General features: G+C 39.9%; 1 pseudogene; it reads left to right on the top strand.

The window, feature by feature from the left end:
- The first annotated feature begins 9,760 nt into the window (after positions 1–9,760).
- LOC116671589 (histone acetyltransferase p300-like) overlaps positions 9,761–15,757 on the top strand; it is a 12,737-nt pseudogene continuing 6,740 nt past the window's right edge.

Raw genomic sequence — 15,757 nt, 5'->3', positions numbered from 1 at the left:
AACCCACTGCTGTTCGGCTGCGCTGGCCTGCTTCTCCCATTTGCAAACCCTCAATGTCCTTTGGTAATTAACCAGCGTCACACCATCTCTTCAGTTTTTGCACGCATCCATCAAGCCAGCACAGTGGTAGGCACCTGGTGTTCTGCTCACATAGAGGACCACAACACCTCAAAGCAGTGCAGAATCTACACCATGCAATCTTCTTCTTCTGAGCTACGAGCTGTAGGTGTTGTTTTAAGAACTCTGTTGATGCAAAGTATGATTGTATTCATCAGTAACACTACGCAGCCGTTTTTCTACTCATTCTGATTCTCATCATTTCCTTTTGGGTAATGCCCATTTTCTAGCACTAGGCATGAGAAACCGTTGTCATCAGGGGTCAGTGCACTAGCAACGCTGGGAAAATAGTTCATGTAATTTTTTGTACTGTTTCTTGGGCCGTATTCTTTTAGTCTTCAATGTTGCATTCTGATTAATAATTCTAATAAGAACTACCATTTCTCTACATTTACTCCTTTAACTTTGTTTAACACTGAGCAATCTGAAATACCATACAAGATGATTATTAGGCTATATTGAATTGGTGTATAATCCTGATAGCGATTTTTTGTCACAAACAAAGTCCTAACCGGGATGTCTACAACGAAACCTGTACATTAGACAACACAACTTTCTACAAACCAGAACTTTTGTTAATAGTGCAAACAAAGTGACATCAGTACCAGGCCTGAAACAACACATGAACACTTTCTAATTAATTTCGCTGTTGAACCACTTGTATTGAGCAAGTGTAAGGCTAACAAGCTTTAACAAGCTGGCAAAAACTTAAACAACGTGTAACTACTCACATGCTAGCTATTGACAATCTAACTGCCAATAGTGCTAATAGCACGATTAGTCCATATATGGAAGCAGTAATTCGTTCTGTATTACTTTAAGTGCTACTACCAATACGGGTAATAACACCGGCCCTCGTGAACTGTTTTTCATACAACTGCAAACCATCTGGATGTGGACATAAGTTTAGCTAGTCTTATCTTCATAGCCCAGGTACTGTGCCAAACACACTGTGTTGTGGGCGCCTACCGTTTTACGTCAGCGTAGAGACTCTTACGCACAATCATTATTGGAGTTGAGGTTGTTTAGCACAATTGGAAGGTAACATAACAATTAACACTATACGATACGGGGATAGAATGTTAAAAGTTGGTTAAATTTATTAATAAATAGAGTGTAAGTTAGTATAAAGGTGGTTGTAATGTGAACAGTAAACCGTTTTAGTGGTTGGCTTTAACTTGTTAAATTGTGTATTTATTTATATAAAGCGCTACATAACCAACAACAAATAATCTGCTTGGCTATTGTAAAAACCTCCTCCATCTGTTTGCTTTGGCATCTGCCATATTATTATATGTGCGAAAACCACTTAATGCGCCTGTTTTTCCTCTGTTAACGTACTTGCCTAATATCTATTTTACTGTTTGTAATTGGCAACTATTTCTGTGCTTGTACAGTGGAGCCCCCCTGTAAAATGTAGGCCTATACTGCATACATCTGCATCAGCAGAGCAGTCCTACTAGCACACGACTATGGTCAGGTGGATTATTTTCTAAATTTTGCCATTAGTCTGTTTACATAGCCTGTGGTTTATACGTTATATTTTCCCAAAATCGGTCTCGACTCCTCCAAATCTCAGAGAACCAGACGAGATATATTTTGGAATGTGCACAAGTTTTGAACAGAGCAAAATCTTGCTGAAACCACATATACTACATCAGTCCAGGGGTTTTATTAACCTAAAATAACTAAGGTGTCTTCAGGTGATATAATGTTCCATTTCACATGAGATAGTTATTGTTTATTTCCCCAAAATAATTTTCCTCAAAAGACACAAGAGGGATGAGTAAATATGCAGGCTACATGGGTTCTGACTCAGATATAATTATAAAGTCATTACAGGAGAATAAAGTGTAGCAATACTAGAATGCCCCTTGGACACCGCCTTACTGCGTATACTCCATTATGTTTTTTATATTTGGATTGTACTCTATTTTCCCTTTAACTAATGGCGTCAAAAAAGGGTAAAATTGCTGCGATTAATTATTTTTTCTATTGGTCCAACTAACACTATGTGGGAGGCAGATGACTTGGAAATATTTTTATGATATAGCTACAAACATGACATTGTCTCCATATTAAACCATAATTGTTTATCTTTAGTCTTGAAGGCATTTAGATTGGACCTCTGAGACTAGCTAGAACAGAGGTGGAAACATATATCAAGGCTGTCAAAATTATTTTTTGTTGAGCATAAAGATGGAAAAACTCAGTAATGTTGTTGTCAGCATCCAAAATGCACTTTTACAATAATCAAATACATGTATGCCTAGAATGACTACTATTTAATCGCTGTGACAAAAAGGCATATTAACATATACTCTATGTAATTAAACCAAACCCATGACCAAGGGGGTAGATGTCATTTAACATGGGGGGGGGGGGGGTAACGTCACCATATAAAGGGTGGGGGTATGGTGACCTACATCTCCTTGAAGCCCTAACACACACATGTTTTAAATGAGGAACATTTAATTAAACAAGAATGTTATAAAAAAAAATCCTTTAGAATTAAAACACCTACAAGCAATTTCAAGGGGAATAATACGTGATTTAATGTGGGAAACAACTGAGAAATTGCTCTGTTGGTCAATGAGCTCTGAAGTCATTAGGGTCAGAGTACAAATTGCCGTCCCCTCCTAAATACCTTGGGATGTATGATTATCTGATGAAAGTTTCATTGCTTCAGTCATCAAAATCCTAGTTTGCCTGTTGCCCACTACAAACCACATGTAGTAAAACCCGTGTAGCTGGTGGGTTCAATGATGATTTCGTGTCATGATGATTCTACAATTTTCTTCTTTCTACCACTTTTCCCGCTGTTGAGAAGAATTCGTCGATTGGAGGAAGAGGCATTACACAAGGGGGAGCTCCCCAATCATTTTCCTACCAGGAAACCTACAGGGAGACTGTGTGCGTATACGGACTGTGGGCCATGGTTTGTGTCCTTATTGCATCAATGTGCTTTTTTAAAGTAAATGACAAAACAGGTTATTTGAAAACACTATATTGGAGTGTTTACCTCCGACAAGTCGATGAAATTGCCTCATCTCTGTTCTAAATATTGTAGCCGTGGACCAGCCACACATATCGATTATCAGCACTAGGTAAATACTATTTTTATGTAGCATTATCCCCTTTTTTTCTACTTTTATAATAAACGGGAACCACCACCAAGACACATCATGCTTGATTTAAAGAGCGTTTTTGCTACTCGTTTGAGAGCACCATTGCCACCTACGAGGCTATAGATCAGCCTCCACAAGTAGTTGGTTTAATATCAACAATAACAATATTGATATGTATAATTCTCGACAGATAAACTATTACTGATATCACAAATTGCCACGATACAATTGATTGATTCATTCAGGCCTGTGACCGATACCTAACCCATTTAAACGCAATCATACATTGATATCTCAGTTACAGAAAGCAGCTAAAATAACATTTGAAGTTTCATTGCTAAACCTACTCTTCCAGACATTTAAATTCATACAACAACATCTACTCTTGTATCGGAATTTCAAAATAATAGGGCACATCTTAAAATGAGACTACGTAGTGACATTTCCACTTTGTATCACTATATTTGATTGCTGCGGATTAATTTCAATTAGGAATGATCCAGATCCGTGTTGGTTTACACCCTAAGTCACTATGAATGATAATGCCTTATTTTGTATCTTTGTTTTAATGCTCAAACAAAAATGAAAATGATAAAAAAAAGTAAGAACAACTCAACATGAACACACAATAAAAAAAAAAAAAAAAAAAGAAAAAAGAGAACACAGCCTAGGCTTGTCAATCCCCTATGCCCAAGTCTTTCCTAGCACGTTTACACATCCAACACAACATGAACTACTTTTTATTTTAAACATACAAACTACGTGGGGCTTGAAGTTTGGGCACCCCGTAAAATTTTTATTAATATCATAAAGACTGTGATCTTTGGCAAGTATCACAGCTTGGAACGCTTCCTGTATCCAGCCCAGAGTCGTTTTATTCTTGTTTGGGTATCTTCGCCATGTCTTCCTCACAAAAGTCCTCAGTTCTTTTGAGATTTCTGCTTGTCGTCCATGCTCTTTTAGGTCTATCTATAGATTTTCCCTTTGTGAGGTGCAGCTGATTTTAGCCATGGCCAAACCTTCATTTTACGCCTCTGATGTAATCCCCGTGGAGTTTGAGGTGTGTTTAGGATCATATCCATTTGTAAACAGCCTCATCTCTTTAACTTTCAGCTTTTTCACAGATGGCATCAAGTTACGTGATGTAAAATATTTACTGAAATTTTATGAATCCATTTTTTTCTTCTCACTCGTGACATTTCCCTGTTGCCACTGGCTCAATACACCCCAAAACGCATGAGCCCCCCCCCATGCTTAACAAACCCCACAACTCCACTTAGACAGAGGTTGTTTTCATTATCATTCTGGCCCTTTCTTCTCCAAACGTACCTTGCTCATCGGCCCAAAACGTTTCTACTTTAAACCTCAACAGTCCACAGACTTGTTTCCACCAATGCATCATGCTTGTCTATATGTTCATGTTGCCACCACAAGGCAGATTTTGGTGGTGAGAACGAGAAGCAGCGTTTCTTTCGATGACCTTCCATGAATAACCATGTTGTGTACAGTACTCTTTTATAGTGGAACGTGTACACAACTCAGTGTCCTGCCAGGTCTTTCTGTGGATCGTTGCAGTCTACGTGGGTTTTGGACTTGCTTTTCTCACATCCTGCGACTGTTCTTCTGAATTTTCTTGGTCTTCAGATCTTGCTTGACTCCCACTGTTTCCTGATGATGGCCATTTCTTAATTACAAGTCCTAACAGAGATATTTGACATCTGAGAAATGCTTTTGCTATCTTCTTATAGCCTTCTCCGTCTTGTGAGCGTCACTATTTTCAGTTTCAGTTTTCTAGACAACTTGCTTAGAGAACATGTGCTGATTGTGGGCAAGGCGATGAGTCTGGGCATTTAAAACCTAAGATTGGCGCATCACCTGGGTCTTTGCCAGACGATGATGGAGAACATCCATGACAACTGTCAGGTCTCAGCTTTCGCAAGGGGACTGTGCGCACTAACTCTGCAGGGTGGTCACAAACTTTTGCAGACGCACTTTTTTTGTTTCTGTTATTTTTGAAATGGTAAATGAAGAAGTACAAATCTAACTTTTTGACATATTCACAATGGTCTTCTGTCATTGTGTCTTTGGAGATTTTTCCATCTTTTCTTGGCTTCTTTATGTCACATTATACAATTTTTTAACCTGGGTGCCCAAACTTTCGAACCCCACTGTACTACTCCATTTTTACATCTACTCATTAAAAAAAAAGACACAAAAACACCAACTTTACAATAATTGACCATCTCCTTTGTTAACTCTTAGTTTTCAAAATTACGTATCTTTTTGGTAGCATTTTTTGCATTCTTTCACAGTTGCATATATTTATACTGTTTGATCATGTCCGTCAAGATCATTCCACAAAACGCACTGAAATTAAAAAACCATACTTTTGTGATTTGTCCACGCATTCTGTTTCAAATTTAATTCCCCTCTTAAGTTATAACCCCTCTCTCTATCTGTGAACAATCTACATTTCCAGCAGCCGGCGATTTTTTGGTTTAAATTATTGGGTGCAGTCCTTAAATTTTACCAGTCCTTAAACTTTATTTCAACCTGTGTTCTTTTGTCCTTCCTGACTCCACATTACACACACATTAGGATCACACTAAAAGACATCACACAGGGGAAGAGATGCTCTGTCAACAACCGTGATGATGATACACTAAAAAAGGTCCCAAAATGAGTTGAGATACTCAGAACACAAAAAAATTGGGTGGGGATGCGCAACATGTGATCAGTCTGTTCCTCTGGCATCAAACTTTCAACTTTATCTGTCTGCATCATCAGGTAAAAAACTGTGGCTTAAGAGGTGATTTTTTTCGTCCATAATCCAGAACAAAGGAGTCCCTTTCTGACATGTGAAGCTACAGATTGACGCAACTGGGGAAACACGACTACACCTGCCTGCACACTTCAGGGCTCACAGCAAGATCTTTAAGTTGAAGCTAAAACAGCAAAAACCATGAATTTGCCCAAATTTTTGTGTACACAAATTGTCGCACAAAATATCAGCAAACTATGATTATTTCCCCCAATTATTTTAAAACTTTTTGTAATGGAAGGGACAGAAATCAAAAACTATATTTTGGTGACTAGAAATTTGGTTCCTTTCAAATCAATTCTATTTGTGTCCTAATCATATATATCTCATCGGCCCTTTCCAGATAGAGTAGTTGAACGCGCGTTTTCAAAGGGGGTGCGGACCTTTAATGGGTTACCACAAAGACGGGAATCATTTGTTTTTTTTTTACTATATTTCCATTCAAAGTAACATGACTAGCAGGATTTTATGATTATTTACAGCCTTATTCCATATGTTATAGTACACTTTATGACCGACTGAAAGCAAAAGCCTGTCAAATGTACCTAGAAAACGTTGAACGGACTTCTGACAATTAAGTTTGCTCAACTGTTACACTGAGAAGGTTCTGGTGTCAACCAGGCTAATCAATGGGGGACTCGGGACGAATCTTATTAAATGGGGCCTGTGGTCTAATTTTGTCAGTTTAGGGGTCCTTATATATCACAATGCCGGAGCCCAGCGCTGGGAGTAGGTCTGGCTACACCACCCCTAATTCTAGATTGGAAAAACATAACTACATAACATACATATCATCTTAAAACCCATGCCCACCCCGAGGAAAACAAACGGTACAGAGGGTCTGGCTAGTCCACATAACATTTTGTGATGGTGAGGAAACGGCTTCTGTGCTTTAAGTGTCATTTCTTTAAATCCCAATCATCCGATCCATGGTCGGTGCTAAACTCCACCAAAGCCACTGCAAAATAGCCCATGGAGAGAAACGCAGATTGACAGAGAGTCTAGCTCGCCCGTCTGGATTTACCCTCAGAGAGTCTGAGGCGCAGTCAACCCATAGTGCTTATAATCCACCAATTTAAAATTCCAACCAAGAAAGGGGAAGTAAACGAAAACCACAGTACAATGTCCATTTTGCGGCAGAGTTCCTTTACGTGGAACTTCAAGATTATAGAACATCAGCCATTTGAGCTTAGCGTTGCTAGCTCAAGTTTGTTTGTTGTTCCTATATTCAGTGGCACTTCGCATTGATTACACGCCTGTGCAAGCCCCCCCCCCCCCCCCCAAAAAAAGTCGCATGTAAATAGTAACTACCCCCAGACCCCCAAACCCCACCTGCCAGCTGATTTTAAATGCCCCTGGCGCGCTCCACCACCGACCGAGCGCACCCGTGTAGAGCATTGTAAGGTGTTTGCCGTGGTTTTTCGGGTTCTGGGAAGGAGTGGCAGCCAGTTTCCTTAGCGGATACCCCACTAACACAGAACTTTAGGGAACGTTAGGGAACGTTAGTTTTTGGTTCTCTAAAGGTTCGTTCGAACAAACCAAAAGCTAACGTTTAGGGACGTCCCCTCCTGGTTATAACGTTCTCTAAACGTTAAGAGAACCACCAACGGTAACGTTCCCCTGCGTTGCGCGTACCTCTCACAAACGTTCCCGTTTGGTTGTTTTGGTTGTTCGAGTTAGAGTAGCATGGTTTGTCACTGATTTATTCACTCAAAATGATTTGACGTTATAAAATTTAAAAGCATAACATTTATTTTAAGGCTGTAGTCATTTAGCTTAAATAGTACTTTTGTGCTGACTTCGGTTTTTACTGTCTTCGTGAAACACTTAAAGAGGAATCTAATCAATGGACGATTTTCACAACTAAGATATTCATTCTTTATTCATTTGAAAACCTAACCGTAACACCCCCCCACCATAGGGGCCGCTGCTCTGAGCAGACCGCTTCCCCCGTTAAAGAAGAGAAAGCCACAGGACGGCCACGCGGCTCAGCTCACGGAGAGGTAAGCGAAATACTTTTGCAGTTTAATGATGTTGTTGTTGTTGTTGTAATGGAGGGTTTGTGGTTTAACATAAACTCTTCCCTCGTATGGTTGTGTTATATTCCGGTTCTTGTTAGGTTGACCAAATAAAAGTTTGGCTGAAGTAAACAACTACACTTTTGTTAGTTTTTTTCAACGTCGGCCGCCACTTGTGCTATGCTAGTCATGCGTGAGCTGCTCCAAGTCTTGTTCTGTTTATAACTATTTGTGCACAAACCATGTTCTCAATGCTGAGTTTATGTGTTGAGCCCCCAGGTAGACTTGAGTAAAGTTCATGTTGTGTCGAGCCTTCTTAGTGTTTTAAAAATGTTGATTTTGATGCTATCATAGAAGGCCCGTAGTAGCACTCCCATTCAAAGGGCGAGGCCAAGTTGGGCTTAAAGGATTGCTTCAATCTTTTCCCTTTGTTTGCTGCTGTGCACGACGTTCTGCTTTGTTGCATGTAAGTTTGTGTAATCATGTTAAAATGCTTGTGTTTATGTTACAAATAGATATCCGTTTGGTCCTTTTTTTTAATTAGTGTATACAGTACACATACAGCCAAAATTAATCAAATCCCTTAGTCCCAGGTAGATAGCGCCTCTTGCAGACGCACTTTAGCCATTTATCGTCAAGCTGGTGAAGGCTACAGCAAGGACGTATGGTTGCTACCAACTGCCAGTACTGGCTTTTACCTATCATTTCTGTGGATGCTGTGTCTCCCCATTACAAGTCTCGGGGTACATGCGGAATCTTTGTCACGTTCAATGTTACATGACTGTTCATTTTAATATTTTTGCAATCAGTACAAAGTGTATGATCTGTTATTCAGATGATATCCGATGGAGACATTTGGTAGAAGATGGCTTATCGTTCTCATGCCTACAGGACTCCACGTCACCTCGCTCTGCTCCAAATCACAGCGTGCCATTTCCCAACGCAGCTGGGCCAAATCTCCATTAAAAAATATGGCTGTGTACAGGTAACCTATTGCTGCTATCTTAGTGAAATAAATAATTTTCTCTGTATGGAACTGCTTTCTTTCTTCTTTTTTTGCACACTGGATCACAACATGTTCTCTTAACATAGATTCCTACGCCAAAGCTGTGGACCGTGTCGGCGGCTGAGGGACACCAGCATCCAGACAGAAGATGAACAGTGTCCAAAAAGGCAGCGCCGCGCCCAAGGAGTTCATGACAGATTCTTCAACGATGGTAGACCTTTATTATAGACTACATTTTTTCTCACATATTTCAATCACAGATTTGCAATGGGTCACTCTATATGGTCTCTGTATTACAGATGATCTGTTGCACTACCAGATAAAACTGTCCGGACGGAGCGTCGTCTGGAACCCTGTCTGAAGTTAAAATTTATGTATGCATTTTATAAAACAGTCATATTTCTTAACATGGACAATGACAGTCAACATGGTGCATATCAGGATTGTTCTAATGTTTGTTCTCTTCCTGTCTTTTTTCAGCTCAGCAGATAACACTTCCTCCACCACCTGCATGTAAGTTGTTTTATTATATTTTGCTGGATATAAGAATAGGTTCATATTTGTAATGGCATGGCAGCAACCTATCAACTTCATCTTATAAAAAATCATATAATTTATTTTTTATATGTATCAACGCCATGCAGGAAACCAGCTGGTTGCCCAGAGCAGGATGAGTCTTTGTGACCCTACCACGGACTGCCACTCTTCATCTGGGACACAGTTGAAGGTACAGTTGCTTTGATTTTGTAGTTGCAAAGAAGTACAATTTAATGGCAAGGATCACTAGAGTAACACAACTTTTTGTTGTTTTAAACAAAGAACTCACCAGAGGAGGTGCTCAGACATGGAGATCAAATGAAGTAGACTCGTTGCTCACGTTTTTGTATGTATGTATGGATGTATGTATGTGTGTATGGAGAGGAGAACATATGGAAATAAGTGGCCATAGTTCTGCCCTAAGACAACACACTATATAATTGCAGTAAAATCTAATATCTTAACTGAACTGGACTTCTCTTACAAGAGATTGTACAAGCTCTACACTGTATCATAATCTGTTACTATATGTTTTACAGCAATTTTTCCGGTCAACCCTTCGGTGGTTGTACTGGAGTGATGCCGTCCGCCGCATGCTGCTGACAGTACAGCCTGCGGGGAAGAAAGACAAGAAAGCCTTCCAGGACCTGCTGTATGCAGGTTATAACAGGCATGTTTATTTTATTCTTCCCATTAGTATATGCTTCGCTGGCTGACAAGAGGTTTTAATTTGACCTATAACTTTGCTGTCATTTTGTACTTCTACTCTAGCGCCTCCAGAAACTTCCCTGCGCTGACGCTGCAAGACGGAGGATTTGATTGGGCAATCTGAAGTTTGCCCCACACACACGGTAATTAAGTTTCGCATTATTTTCATAAGAAAGTTCATCAAAAAGAAATGTTTAATTGTTCATTCTTAGTATTTACGTCTACTTTGTTTTATTTCTTTATAGCCAGCTGAGAAGGACTGCCCATGGAGCCCTTTTTAACTTTTTATTATATTTGTTTAGTGACTTTTGCAGCCACTTTACAAACCCATCTTTAGCATCTTGCACTACATTACCTACACCTTATCTTTTGTTTCTTTTTCCTTGTTTGATATAAAGTTTGAATGCCATCAAGTTTGCCTGTTCATTCCTCCTACTAATATAACTTTTGTATGTATGTACGTGTGTTATTTATACAGTACATACACCACCTAGAGTATGGGTGTTGTTTAAGGTTAGGGAATAAGCTTTTCTTACGTTCTGGGAACGTTCCCTGAAGGTTTGTTTTGGTTGTAGTTTGGTTGTCTGCTGGTTAATTGGAAGGTTTCTTAACGTTCTGGAACGTTCGTTTTTGTTTACAGCGAACGTTCCCCTAACGTTAGAGAACCGTTTCCGTAACGTTCGCTGAGGGTTGCAACGCTAAGGACGTTCCCCTAACGTTCGCTAAAGGTTGCAACGTTAAGGGAACCGTTCCCCTAACGTTCGCTAAAGTTGCAACGTTTTCGGAACGTTCGCCTAACGTTCTCTAAAGGTTGTAACTTTAGAGAACGTAGTAGAAACGTTCCGAGAACGTTCGCGATAACCAAAAACGAACTTCCCGGAACGTTAAGAAAACCTTCCATTAACCAGCAGACAACCAAACTAAACCAACAAACCTTCAGGAACGTTCCCACAACCAAAAACGAACGTTCCCAGAACGTTCTGGAACCAAAAATTGTTAGCTGGGTACCCACTACCATGGATCAAAAATCACCGGGGCCCAAAAACCCGCTCACGACGCATAGGCCTACCTCTTGCTAATCTTCGAGCAATGCACATCTGCCATGCTGTTAATGGTTGCAATACACAGGTCCAGGAATTGTAGGGCTATTTATTATTGTCCCAATAGGTTAATTAAGTCCAATAACCGGTAGTGGATTGGAATCCTATTGCTCCGTCAGACATTTAAGTGCGCAGGTGTTTGGATGCAGGCACTCGCCTGTACTTTGTCCATGTGATATTTCGTGCTACTATCGAGGTCCTTAAACGCAGTCTCACAAGCCTTGGGAGCGTTACGCACAATCACACGATGGTCCAAAGGTTGCGGAAAACTGGGCACTTTTTTACGCATGGAAATTCTTTAAAAATCCCGACTTTTACGAGGATGTTGCAACCACAAATTTCACTCAGCAAAGGGGAGACAAGCCACCACATCCAATTTAGTTCAATTATGATCTGTCCTTATCGGCCTTAAATTTCAATGGAATAAAAAAATGGCGTTAAATGTGTTTGGATTAAGTTGTTATTAAAGTGTAATCAGATTAGTTTGAGATCCATAATAATATTTAATAAACCAGATGGATCAAATTTGACCCAGTGGTCAACAGTGTGATTATGGGCTGCCATTTAAAAATTCAACTGATTTCAAAACAGCATCCTCACTAAACTTGACATAATACCTCTCTGTAATAAATCAAATAGTCAAACTAATATTAAAGTCAAATAATTCATAGATAATTTTATTTTTTATTCCAAAACAGGGTCTCTTTTAAGTAAACAGGGTCTACTTTTAAGTAAACAGGTCTATTGGCTCTATATTCCAAAACCAGGAAAATTTGTAGAAATGGTTGAACTGAGAGTTAAAAGGTGTAACACGAATGATTGACATTTATACTGTGTACTTAAAATAACAGTCAAATCATTGTTGATTTAGTCACTTACAGCACTTGGATACCATAAATTTGGCAAAAGGTAATATAACAATTTGCGTTCTCATTGCCCCCTTAAAAGACTCTTTTGTATTTGGGTCCAGGGTAGGTGTAATGAGGGAAGCAATAAATACTATTAAAGTCTTTATGTTTGTTTTTAACCAAAGTTTTGTGGTTGCGCCTGGCAGAGGTGGCAACTGCTACAGTGTCCATTGTTTTTTCCATTTGTTGGGGAACGTGCACCATTTAAGCACTTTTTAAACTTGAAAGCATTTAAAGCTTACCCTGAAAGAATGTTTTGTCTTACTCTGTTTGTATATCTGTGATCAGTAAGTATCTCAAGCTTCAACATCCCCTTTGCCTTTCCAGGAGATTTTAATTGTTTTTTTGTTTCTTTCAGTGGCACATTGGAAGTCCTTTTCTTTTTATTTCTTTTAACAAGCACAATATCACATGGTAGGCCCTTAATAAGTACTATGAATGACTTGACCCCTGCAAATTTAGTCAAGTATTAGATTAATTAGATGATTAAACTGTATTCATCCCACACGGGGAAATTCCCTTATTACAACAGCATTTTCTATAATAGAAGCAAACAAACAAAAACACACAAACAAACAACAACACAGACAATCGAGAGGAATGGCTGAATGTAAAGTGGCGTCCAAAAGATATTGTAAAGTGCGGTTGCCATATGTACAGAAACCATATTGCAGTGTTAGTGAGTGACGTTAAAATAAATTGATTATTGATTGATATGTAATTAAAGTAATATACAAAAGTAGGTAACACTAATATAATTAGATTACCTTGACCAAAATAATATTGAAAAAGTAAGTAACTTGAATGGAAAATATAAATACAGATATAAGATTGTGTGGAGTAAATGAAAACGGGAACGAAACTACAACATTTCAGTAGTGCAGGTGTTGTAGAGTCTGACAGCGGCCGGGAGGAACGCCCTGCGTTTCTCTCCCGTCTTACACCGTCTGCTATCATGTCTCTGCTGAGCTGCTCAGGGACCCACAGTTTGTGTAGGGGGTGAGAGGTGTTGTCCATGATGGATGTCAGCTTAGCTAAAATCCTTCTCTTCCCCACTTTCTCTATGGGTCCAGAGGACACTCCAGGATATTTTTGCTATATCCTGAACAGTCTCCTGATCAGTCTATTGAGTCTGCTCATGTCCCAGTCCAAGCTGCCCCCCTCCAGCAGACCAAGCATAAAGGTTGGCAGAGGCCACCACAAGAGTCATGAAAAGTCCTGAGGAAGTCCTGCCACCCCAAAGGACCTGAGCCTCCCCAGCAGATGGAGGCAACTCTGGCCCCCTTGTAGAGTGCATTGGTGTTACAGTCCAGTTAAGGTCGTGAACGTCATGAGTGTCATCGGAGAACTTCTGGTGTGGCGTGGTGTGTTGTGAGTGAAGTCTGAGGTGTAGAGGTGAAAAGAAGGGGGAGCACCGTACCCTGAGGGCCCTGTGCTGCAGTGCACCACGTCGACACACAGTGATGGAGCCTCACATACTGTGGTCTGTGGTGGATAGTCAGTAGCCATGCAGCCAGTGTTTTCCCCTCCGCACTCTCCATCTCACCTCTGGGCACTCTTGTCATAATATTAACTTTCAAGCTTTGTACAAACAGCCTCTGAACTGTTCTTCATAATATTAAAATTGTTTTAAGTAAGTACTGCTGATCACTGGCAAAGTTGGGGGCAGAGTAGTTTTTTTTTTCGCCCCTATTCTTGACTGGGCATAAGAATCTGAAAGCGTTCATTGCACAGTATGGAACTACATGGAATTTGCCTTGATGAAACAAACAAACATATAACGTTCAATTCAATTTTCAATTCATTTATTTATAGTTCATTCATAACAAGAGTTATCTCAAACACTATACAGATAGACCACACTCCAAATTTCACAGGACCCAACAGTTCTAGTAGTCTCCTCAGCAAGCAACAAGGCGAGGAAAAACTTCCTTTTAGGCAGAAACCTCGGACAGACCCAGGGTCTTGGTAGGCGGTGTCTGACGGGCCGGTTCTTTAATAACAATCACAATAAATAGCAAAACAGAGACATATAAACAAAATAAGATAGCATGATACCACACAGCCGGGTTTGATTCCTAGTATAATATTAGATTAGATTAGATTAGATTCAACTTTATTGTCATTACACAGGTACAGGACAAGGCAACAAAATGCAGTTTGGGTCTAACCAGAAGTGCAATAGCAGTAAGTGCAGGATATACAATGGTTCCGTAAGTGTAGGACATGGATATGTACTGATAAATATAGAATGAATACATTATAACAGAATTTTACACATGGGTTTGTCCTATGAATATAAAATATAGACAACAATATTGTGAGCAAGATTTACAGCTAGAATGTACTGAATTAATATACCGTGGATATTGCTATAAGTAGAATTTCTACAATATGTGCAATAACTACTATACTGGTTTACAGAGTTTACAGGTGAGTATTACTATAATATATATATCAGGCGGCTATTATTATAGACAGAATTTCCAGATAGAATAATTAGTTGGCTAAATGAGCAGTTAACATGATTTAGGTAGTACAATAAGTTTGGGCAGAAACTATCTGAATTAAAGTGCAGTAGAAAGTAATTGCATATTACAGTTAAAGTACAGTTTTGCATGTATATGTAAAATTGGTACTGTAAATGAACAGTCAGCAGGCAAATTGAAATGTAAGTAGTGAAAAAGGTAAGTATGCAAAAATGTTGCAGTATAAACAGTTGTTACTATAGTAACAGTCACCAGTGCAGGTGACATTATGTATTGTCCAGTGATGCCTGGCGGTTTCACCCACCCGTTGCAGTGCCTCTTGCGCTCTGCAACAGAACAGCTCCCATACCACACTGTTGCACAGTTGGTCAGATGCTTCTATAGCACAGCAATAGAAGTTCACCAGGATAGTTGAGGAGCTGATCTTCCTCAGTGTCCTCAGAAGAAAAGGCGCTGGTGAGCCTTCTTGACCAGGCAGTGAGTGTTGGTTGACCAGGACATGTCCGCCGAGATGTAGATCCCACAAACTTGAAACTGGAGACACCTCAACAGCCATTCCTTGATGTGTGGTGTTCGTGCGTGCCTCTTTGCGCTTTTCTGAAGTCCACTGAGCTCCTTCGTTTTGGTGGTGTTAGGACTGGTTATTTTCAGTGCACCATGTGGCCGGTGCTTGATCTCTTCCCTATAGCAGTCTCATCGTTGTTGCTGAAGACCATCACCGTAGTGTTGTCCGCAAACCTGATGATGGAATTAGATTCGTACACAGGCTGCGTCGGAGGTGAAGAGGAGTAGAGAAACGGGCTCAACACACGCCCTGTGGGTACACCAGTGTTTAGTTGTGATGGACGTGAGCAGTTGAGCCTGATCAAATCTGGTCTGTTGGTAAGAAAGTCCAAAATCCAGTTGCACGTGGAGTTTGATGCCC

Source organism: Etheostoma spectabile, chromosome 21 (genome assembly GCF_008692095.1).
Source record: "Etheostoma spectabile isolate EspeVRDwgs_2016 chromosome 21, UIUC_Espe_1.0, whole genome shotgun sequence".
Classification (NCBI taxonomy): Eukaryota; Metazoa; Chordata; class Actinopteri; order Perciformes; family Percidae; genus Etheostoma; species Etheostoma spectabile.
The sequence above is the reverse complement of the archived record's forward strand: the minus strand, read 5'-3'. Positions and strand labels throughout refer to the sequence as shown.